This window comes from Astatotilapia calliptera, chromosome 3 (assembly GCF_964374335.1).
Source record: "Astatotilapia calliptera chromosome 3, fAstCal68.1, whole genome shotgun sequence".
Classification (NCBI taxonomy): domain Eukaryota; kingdom Metazoa; phylum Chordata; class Actinopteri; order Cichliformes; family Cichlidae; genus Astatotilapia; species Astatotilapia calliptera.
This window is the reverse complement of record NC_137424.1, coordinates 27,045,259-27,056,201: the sequence shown is the minus strand read 5'-3', so window position 1 is coordinate 27,056,201 and position 10,943 is coordinate 27,045,259. Positions and strand designations below refer to the sequence as shown.

The 10,943-nt window shown below is 41.1% G+C and overlaps 1 long non-coding RNA gene across 1 annotated transcript; it reads left to right on the top strand.

Annotated features, from left to right (window-relative positions):
* The first annotated feature begins 7,389 nt into the window (after positions 1-7,389).
* Positions 7,390-9,987, top strand: LOC113016239 (uncharacterized). The gene is made up of 3 exons (XR_013906937.1): positions 7,390-7,737; positions 8,088-8,136; positions 9,601-9,987. It is a non-coding gene; the product is annotated as an uncharacterized LOC113016239 (long non-coding RNA).
* The last annotated feature ends 956 nt before the right edge of the window (positions 9,988-10,943 follow it).

The following is a 10,943-nucleotide window of genomic DNA, read 5'->3' as shown; positions in this document are numbered from 1 at the left end:
AAAGGCTAAAGGATGTTACATTTCAAATGAAGTCTTGTAACGAGTGAGAATCAGCTAAACTCAAACTTTACCACAAAGCCTAACCCAGGTCGCCTCAAGGCGCCTTACATTGCAAGGTAGACCCTTTGACACAACAAAGAAAGGGATGCGACCCCCACGTGGGGGTGTGAGGGAGGCCTCCCATATTCAACGTGCTGGGACCTGATGAGTTTGTTGTTGTTGTTGTGTGTATGTGTGGCTGGCGGCTGAAAAGCTGCAACTGGGAAAAAAAGGGTGTCAAAAGTGTGAACTATGTGGTCGGGTCCGTCCTTACTGCCATAGACACAAACCAAGGCCAAGTTGAATTTGCATGTATTTGTATCCATAATCAGCTGAGGGGGAATGAAGTAACTTGTTGTGTGTCTGTGCTTGAAGTGTGAGTCCAGATGAGACAAATAGCACACGCACATACCTGAGTGTCACAAGCAGGAATAAATTCCCTGCGCTGATCATGTGTCGCTACGAGAGGCAGCAACCTCAGTCCTCCATTTCTCTGTCACGCAGCATATTAATCCCCATTTATTGTTCCTCCAGGACGGAAGAAGATATCCTGCCTAAACCCGGGCTTTACGTTATCACTCATGGGAGGAAGTCATTCTGCATTCTACTGTGAGCACGGTGCAACTCAATTTACAGAAACAATACTAAGCTTTTGAGTGATGGTCAGAAACTGTTTCCCTTCATCCTTTGGTGCAGGCTTTTCCTGCAAACCTGTGATTAAAAAAAATAAAACTGTGTTCCTTTCTATTGTGATAAGCTTTTATCTTATCAATGGTAAAAGATTAAGGATTTAAGTATATGTTGAGTGGAAAATGCAAGAATTGAAACCCCCAGAGGAAAAAAAAGGGGGAACAGCAAGGATAGTTGGTGTTGGATTTGGTGTGGATCTGATGGGAGCAGGGAGGAGCTGTATCTTATTCCTGCGCCACCAGAACAAAGGAGCTGACTGGTAAAGATAATCAAAAACAAAGAGAACATCAGCTGCACAAAAAGACGTCTGAATGCCTTTTCTGTTCCATGAGCTGTAGAAAAAAAGTATTTCAGCTCTTTGCAAGACGGGTAACTTTTTGATCGCTGCTTCACTTGCATGAAACCTGAAGGGATAACAAAGCTGCCCCTTGATAATCAGGCAATCATTAGTCCAACCAAATCAGTAAACCCAGTGCAGTAAAAATGTATTTTTCCCTTCCTGATTTCGTAGTTTCTTGGTATATTGGCGAAGCTCAGCCACAGCACCGGCTTACACTGATTGCAGAGAAAGGGAACACAGAAAGGGAGGAATGTTGTTCATTCATTCTTTCACTGCAAGGCAAAGAAGAGGTATAATCAAATAAACAATGCAATGAGTAGATGGAGAAAAACAAGTATTATTTATAAAGCACATTCAATGATGCATTAGAAAGCAAATATGTGTGTGTGTGTGTGTGTGTGTGTGTGTGTGTGTGTGTGTGTGTGTGTGTGTGTGTGTGTGTGTGTGTGTGTGTGTGTGTGTGTGTGTTATAGTTAAGTTAGAAATGAACACATGGTTGGGGACCCTGCCAACAAACATGGAAGATGCAGGTTTTGGGAATGAATGACTGCAGGAGTGACACTTTCATATGTAGCCTGTAAACTGCATGAGGACTTGGGCTTTCTGAGGACATATTAATGAAGATAAGTAGGTTTATAGGCCTCAGTAATCTGAGGCCTGTAGAGTCACAAATTCACATGAGTGATGATTTTAAACCCTACACTTATAGTAACTGATGGCCGTGAGGCTCTGTAGATCCATTCTGACAGGAAATACACTTTCAGGTGATGTACAGCACCGATCCTTCAGTGATTTAAACTGATGACACTGTTACACAGACAGCACAAGGAAATTCAGACCAGACTAATGTGCTCTTAATCGGAAAGTTTGGCCCTAATCCTTCAACCCTTTCAACATTTCAGAGAAAAAAATATCAGACCATCTGTTTTATTACAGCCACTAGAAGTCAACACTGAGATGAGATCAGCACCATCGATGGACCAATTTATGAAACCTCTAAAAAAAAATTAAAATTAAAATTAAACTCCAACCAATACTGATGGGGTTCTCCCACACAGGCTGCCCAGGTATAATACTGGCCTCTGAGATGTATTTTTCATTTAGCATTTTTCAGGTTTTTGACAGGACAAAGTTACCTACAATGCCCCCTTCTTTCTTATTTTTAAAGTTCAGTCCCTCCTAACCAGGTAGCACTGCTTATTTTGGTTTCGTAATAGCTGGCTTGTTAGCCAGATTTTAGCTGTGCTCGGTATCATTCACTCAGAGACCCTACTTCAAAGAGGATCTGTGCTGTGAGTTGTAGAACCTGCAGCAAATAGCAAAATGGGTAAGCCATGCTCACCAAGGCTAACAAGTAAAACAAGGACTACCAGCTGCAGCCCAAAATAATGGAGTTGAAGCTCTTTACTGTGTCCAAGTCGTCCCCTCAACCATCCCAAAAGAGAATTAGAAAAACTCTCTTTTTTGGCTAAAACTCAACCAGACATTGTTCCAAATTAAGCTCGCCCCCTCACAGCTTTCCACAGCAGGAAAGTATGACCTGCCACACCACAAAAACTGCAACTGCCTCCAAAATTGTTAAAGTCCAATCTGGCCGAGTGTTGGAACAAACCTAATCCACAGGCGTCGAGGTGAGGACAGAGGTGTGTGTACTGGGACTAATGACTCTCTCTCCTCTATATACAGTGATGACAAAAACAGACAAGAGAGGAATGTGAGTCGAGCAGCTAGGGAAGTAAAAGCTCATAGAGTTACCTGTGCTGAAACACAGGAGAAACTGCTGTTCAAGCAAAATAAAAACTTTCACTAGCACAGAAATCCTGTGTGGGTCCTTTGTCAGAAATATGTATGTGCATATATATACACACATCCATCCATCCATCCATCCATCTATCCATCTAGATATATATATATATAGATATATATAGATATATATATAGATATATATAGATATATATATATATATAGATATAGATAGATTTATATATACAGCTTGAAACCTGGATCCCCTGTAGCCGGTTACCAAGATTACGTGAAGTACCCTCAGAAGGTCTGCTAGATGATGTTAATGCAGCACTACGGACTATACCTACAACCACGATTACCGACACTAACAAGCTGATCTACAATACGGCAGCAGTGATCAGTGAGATGCTTGGCTACAAGTTGAACAGCCACAAGGGGCAGTACCCTCCATGGAGAAGGAGGCTAGAGAGCAAAATCAAAGTAGCACGGAGGGAGGTTAGCCAACTAACGGAGTTGCAGAAGGGTGCGGCAAAGAAAGTGCATAAGAAATACAGCAAACTGTCCATACCTGAGGCCTTGGATTGGCAAGAATACCAGAGGCGCAAAACACCAGCTACTGGTAGACAGAACAGTCAGCCGAGACTGCAAGACCAGACTGACCAACCTGTGCACTGCCTGGATTGATTACAAGAAGGCCTATGACTCAATGCCCCACAGCTGGATACTGGAATGCTTAGAATTGTACAAGATCAACAGGACCCTAAGAGCCTTCATCAGGAACTCAATGGGTATGTGGCGTACAACACTAGAGGCCAACTCCAAGCCCATAGCACAAGTCACCATCAAGTGCGGGATCTACCAAGGAGATGCTCTGTCCCCACTGCTGTTCTGCATAGGCCTGAACCCCCTCAGTGAGATCATTAACAAGACTGGTTACGGATACCGACTACGGAACGGAGCAGTTGTCAGCCACCTCCTGTACGTGGATGACATCAAGCTGTATGCCAAGAGTGAACAAGACATCGATTCACTGATCCACACTACCAGGCTATACAGCAATGACATTGGAATGTCGTTCGGACTGGAGAAGTGTAGTCGAATGGTAACAAAGAGAGGGAAGGTAGTCAGAACTGAGGGGATTGAACTACCAGAAGGCAACATTGCAGACATAGAGGACAGTTACAAGTACCTGGGGATCCCGCAGGCGAATGGGAACCATGAAGAGGCCGCTAGAAAGGCTGCAACCACCAAGTACCTGCAGAGGGTCAGGCAAGTCCTGAGGAGTCAGCTGAACGGTCAGAACAAGATCCGGGCCATCAACACCTACACCCTGCCCGTGATCAGGTACCCTGCTGGGGTAATAGGCTGGCCAAAGGAGGAGATAGAAGCCACTGACATAAAGACAAGAAAGCTCCTTACCATGCATGGAGGGTTTCACCCCAAGTCCAGCACCCTGAGGCTGTACGCTAAGCGGAAGGAAGGGGGCCGGGGACTGGTGAGTGTCAGCACCACAGTCCAGGATGAGACAACGAACATCCAAGAATACATTGGGAAGATGGCCCCAACTGACCGAGTGCTCAGTGAATACCTCAGGCAGCAGAAACCCAAGAAAGAGGAGGGAGACAAGGAACCATCATGGAAGGACAGGGCCCTGCACGGTATGTACCACCGGCAGATAGAGGAGGTGGCTGATATCCAGAAATCCTACCAGTGGCTGGACAAAGCTGGACTGAAAGACAGCACACAGGCACTAATCATGGCAGCACGAGAACAATCAGAATCAGAATCAGAATACTTTATTGATCCCTGGGGGAAATTATTTTTTGTTACAGTGCTCCATTTTAAACCCACATTAAGACAAGACAGACAATACGCTAACTAAGAATAGTACAATATATACATATATATACATACATACATACATAAGTCACTTATAAATAAATATTTGGAAAAGAAACATGTGTAGTTGTAGCAGCAAACAGTGTGTTAAGTGGATGCGTTGTACAGGGAGATGGCCACAGGCAGGAATGATTTCCTGTGTCGTTCAGTGGTGCTTTTCGGTAATCTCAGTCTCTCACTGAACGAGCTCCTGTGACTGACCAACATGTCATGGAGTGGGTGGGAGGTGTTATCCAACATTGTCTTTATCTTGGACAGCATCCGCCTCTCCGACACCACCTTGAGGGAGTCCAGCTCCATCCCCACAACATTGCTGGCCTTACGGATCAGTTTATTAAGTCTGTTGGCATCTGCGACCCTCAGCCTGCTCCCCCAGAATGCAACAGCATAGAGGATCGCACTGGCTACCACAGACTCATAGAAAATCCTCAGCATTTTCTGGCAGATGTTGAACAAGCTCTGAGTACAAGATCCATAGAGGCTGGTGTCTATCACACCAGGCAAGACCCCAGGTATAGGCTGTGTAAAGATGCCCCAGAGACAATCCAGCACATAACAGCAGGGTGCAAGATGCTAGCAGGCAAGGCATACATGGAACGCCATAACCAAGTGACCGGCATAGTGTACAGGAACATCTGTGCCGAGTATAACCTGGAAGTCCCAAGGTCAAAATGGGAGATGCCCCCAAGGGTGGTGGAGAATGACCAAGCAAAGATCCTGTGAGACTTCCAGATACAGACAGACAAAACGATGGTGGCTAACCAACCGGACATAATGGTGGTAGACAAACAGAAGAAGACGGCTGTAGTGATCGATGTAGCGGTTCCGAATGACAGCAATATCAGGAAGAAGGAACACGAGAAGCTGGAGAAATACCAAGGGCTCAGAGAAGAGCTCGAGAGGATGTGGAGGGTGAAGGTAACAGTGGTCCCCATGGTAATCGGAGCACTAGGTGCGGTGACTCCCAAGCTAGGCGAGTGGCAGATCCCGGGAACAACATCAGAGATCTCTGTCCAGAAGAGCGCAGTCCTAGGAACAGCTAAGATACTGCGCAGGACCCTCAAGCTCCCAGGCCTCTGTTAGAGGACCCGAGCTTGAAGGATAAACCACCCACAGGGGCGTGCTGGGTGTTATATACACACACACACACACACACACACATATATATATATATATATATATATATATATATATATATATATATATATATATATATTGTCATGATTCGAGTTTTTGAGGAGGAGACAAAACGACTGCATGGTCTCTCAGTAGATGTCAAAATAGTGATTTTTATTATACATATGTACATATGGGGAAGATGAGCATCACAAGCCTTTTGGAGCCGATCTCCCCCGAACAGTCTCTTCACTAGGTTTTTATTGCAATGATGACGTCAAGTCACATGATAAGTATCAGTCAGTTCTCACTTCTATGTCCTTCTATGGCTAAGAACAACAACATGTTCCAGATGTTTCCACTCCGGGTTTCTGGGAACTTAACCAATAGTGTGTAGAATGTGTAGTTGTGTGAGAGTGTCCATTTCCGGCCAACAAAAGTTCACCGTGTCCTCATATGACTTTACTGGGGCCTGACTGGACCCACAGCTTCTGCTGGTGTTTTCGCCACATCATAGAGTATTACTTCTAGAATAGGTTTTATCCTGCGTGCTCTGAAATAAATGATAAATGATACATGATAAACTGATGATAAGTGATGCAGACTAATGAAGTAATGATGAAATAATGACGGTGCTTTATGCATGATATATAGTGACAGTAAAATAAGATGTTTTTCTCGACAATATATATATATATATATATATATATATATATAACAACATCGGAGATCTCTGTCCAGAAGAGCGCAGTCCTAGGAACAGCTAAGATACTGTGCAGGACCCTCAAGCTCCCAGGCCTCTGGTAGAGGACTCGAGCTTGAAAGATTGACCGCCCACAGGGGCGAGCGGGGAAAGAAAAAATAAATAAATAAATAAAATTATATATATATATATATATATATATATATATATATATATATATATATATATATATATATATATATATATATATATGTATATAAGATTGACCGCCCACAGGGGCGAGCGGGGAAAGAAAAAATAAATAAATAAAATTATATATATATATATATAATTTTATTTTATTTTATTTTTTTTCTTTCCCCGCTCGCCCCTGTGGGCGGTCAATCTTTATATATATATATATATATATATATATATATATATATATATATATATATATATATATATATATATATATATATATATATATCTACAGGCCTTTGGAGCCGAGGATCGCAAGTTTCATTCCCGCCTGGGATGTCTGTATCCAGTAAGGGTCCTGAGGCTAGACCCCCTATGCTAAGTGAGCCTACTGCAGACATGAGCGAGACAGATTTTTTTTTATAGATATATATAACATATCAGAGGGGCTTTTAATAAGATATATATATAAAAAAACCCTCTTTACATCTGCTAATGAAAGTGAAAATGAATGAAAATAAAATGCTAGAGAAAGGGCTGTGTGGAGAGCTGTTATAAATGCATGATCTGTTGATCTGTTAGAGTTTAAGTTGAGTTTAAACTACATACATCTTATGTAATACTCAATACAAATACACTATGAACAACTTCATCTTGTTGAATTTAATATGCTGTGTGTATTATATTCTGACAAGATGAAATGTAAATGTAACTGATTTTGTTCAATAATGAGTTTGAGTGGGTTTTATTTCTTTTATGTCATTTTTGATTTCGTTGTTAGTTATTATTTTGTTTTGTTTATGACTTTGAATAAATAAAGTTTGGAGGAAAAAACACCAGTGGTTGTTATCCTGCTGGGATTTGTGGTTCATTAAATACTTGGTGTTGATTTTTAAATTCACTTCTGGAACCTTATGAAGTGGAGTCAGCTTTGGATACCATGGGAACCATTGGTGCATCTCTCAGAGTTCAGTGAAGGCAAGCATTAAGCAGGACCAAAACAAATGTCCCTCACATGCCAAGGGTAAGAAAAAAACTGGTGGTCAGTGGTAGTTTTAGTAAATCAAAGGACATTCAGTGTTTTTTTTTCCTTTTAATTGTGTTATTTTCAATTGAATTCATGTTTCAGGTCCAGTTTATCTTTAAAACTAGGCACAAACACGAGACGAAATGTCTGTAAATTTGTAGTATCTAACTTGATTATCTTTCTTATTGCTACTTTAAAGTATTTAATCATATTTTCAAGCTAAATTTTAAAGGTACATATGTTGTTTTTCATTTATGTGCTTGGATGAGAAGTCTTAACATCATTGTTGTTTTTAAGGCAGTATTTGGATAATTTTTCTCTAAACTTATTATCTTTATGTTTGTCAGAGCTGATTCACTGAGTAACACCAGCAGCCAAATGCTCACAGTGGCAGAGGTAAGTCACTTTAACGTGACACATTAGATAAGGAAGAGACATGGCATTCCAAGTGTAACCCACCTAAAATTGCCTCATGAAAATTAACTGCTGATCCCGAGGAATGCCAGGTAGGTGGCACTATGAGATTATGTAGTGCTTGTGAATTTAAATAGCGAAGGAAAACGACGTTAAGGCTGTATCCCAATTCGGGGTCTGCAGCTTTAAAGTACGCAGCCTTAACGGTCCTCAAGGTCCGCGTACTCAAAGACCGTTAAGGCCGGAAGTGCGAGGCTTGGAAACGTTTCATACAGCTTTGTTTGACAGAAATGAAGGAGAACATATTTTGTACATTTGTTTCTACATGAGCTCTGTGTGATTTGATAAGAATCTGAGGCTGAGACCACAGGACTGTACAAACATGATTGTTGGGCTTCATTTCTGTACTGAACAGTCATTTTAAGATTAGCTAGTAAATAACAATTAGATAGTGTTGTTCATGAGACTAAAATCATCTCACTTTGGTAATGTAACTATAATATGGCCAATATTATAGTTATTATATTAATCATTATTAGTTATTACAGCAGTGAGTTTGAACTCTGTGTCAAATACTGAGCTTCAGTAAAGATTCAAGTTGCAGTTATTTATTTATATCACCTTAAATCTTCACTCAAAGACAAGTATCTGTTACAGTGTATATATAGATGTATCATACATAAGAGACAAATGTTGTTCTTTTAATGTGTTGGCATTACTAAATTTGGCTCAGTGCTTACATATATGTGTAAAAAGAAAATGTACGAGCTGTGATAACTGTTTCTGATAGAATGAAGAGTAGACTTTGCTGCTCTTAACTTTTTACTGTCCACTTTCTGCTGTGAACAAACAAATTTCCTATGTGTGGGACTAATAAAGGTTTATCTTATCTTATCTTATGTGAAGGTGAAAGGTAAACTTCACAGTGACATAAAAATGTTCCCAAAGGGGCCAGGGGAACAGTTAATTTAGCATTTTTGGCATTACAGGTACAGCCAGGATATATTTTTACTTACCTTTCACTAAAATTGCAGTTTCCCTGCTGACTCCAATTATGGAATCAGATGGGGAAGCACAGAGTTTCCGTTGTTGAATAGTGGGTTTGTGTTTGCATTTGGTGACGTGTGAACAGGATTACTTTGCTTACTTGTAAATAGCCTGTTTAAGTTACATATAAATGGGTAAAAAACATGTATAATTAATATGCAAAATATTGTTGGGGTAATGAGCATGCTGACTGCATCAAAACATCTTCTGACTACAAACACGTTTTTCATCCCTCACCTGGCGGGAGGAGTTTATGAAAGAAGGACACAACAACTCTTCAGTAATTTCCCATTTCCACTTTTTCACAACACCTCAGTCTTTGTAAGGAGGAAGTCTATCAGATCAAATGGTTGTAGATTGTTGTTACTCTGTCCATCTCTTCTTTCTCTTTATATACAGACCGGGAAAATGCAAAGAAGACCTCACCATAAGAAGGGGGTAGATTCAACTGAAGAACAGCTGGATCTGCGCACAAAAGTTCACACCAAACGATACCTCTGTGAGCAGTGTGGGAAAATGTTCAAAACACTATTAAGTTTGAAGGTCCATCAGCGTCTGCACACTGGACAAAAACCCTATTCTTGTGATCAGTGTGGCCAGAGCTTTGCCCAGTTAGTTCATCTTCAGGTGCATCAGTTTGGGCACAGTGGAAAAAAACCATTCCTCTGTGAAGAGTGTGGAAAGACCTTCACTCACCGAAGTCCTTTGAAAAGACACCAATACACCCACACAGGAGAAAAACCATTCCCCTGTGATGAGTGTGGAAAAAGGTTCTCTCACTTAGGGAACTTGAAAATGCACCAGCGTATTCACACAGGAGAAAAACCATTCCCCTGTAATAACTGTGGAAAACGCTTCGTCCAAGCAATTCATTTACAGAAACACAAGTGCATGCCACAGGTGTAGGAAGCATCCTGCCCTACATCGGCACTTCCACAAATGTTTATCAACCCATTAAAATAATTTGCAAGCATATTAACATGTTGTCATTCTAATTTCATTTTCAAATGAAAGCCAATGACAGGGAGATATTTTCTTTCTTTTCTAAGTGCATGTCTCATGTGTCTTAGTTATTGCTTCTTTTGATAGAGTTTTCAGATGCACTGATCAAAGCTTCACTCTCTGCAACTTGGCAGAATTGTGAGGATTTTGTTTGACTAGAGGATTTTGTGCTGCAATTCTGGATGAGGTGCTGACAAATTAATTATCAGACAACTAACTGAACCAAATGTTTACATTTTCCCCTTGCACTGTCTGTGCTCTGCTCCAAATGAAGATGCTCTAATTCTTTTTTTTTTTTCATTAAACCTGACTCGAGTCAACACTCACAGCCTGATAACTGGCTTTTCAAGCTCTGAAGTTTGGTGTTGCAGATCTCTCGGCACACCTCAGCCTGGGAGAAAAGATTTGCATTCCTCAGGTGAAACCATGCGTGTTTATTGTAGTAACACCTAATTTTCTGCTGAAGGATGGCCTCAAGAAGTGCAAAGGTCTTAAAACTGTACCAGTGGAATTAGTGTGTTACAGGTGCCAGATATCCTTACAGCTGTTTCTGTTCAGACGTTTACTGTAAGCCACGAACGTCCCAAACCACAAACATGGATGCCTAAATATGATTGAAGATTGTGCTCGTACATGAAAGCATACTCTCTGAATATTACAACATCAATCTCATAACTGCCATGGAAACAACACAGGGGCTATTATTCGTATGATTACCGAGCTGGAGCAGATCGGTGGAT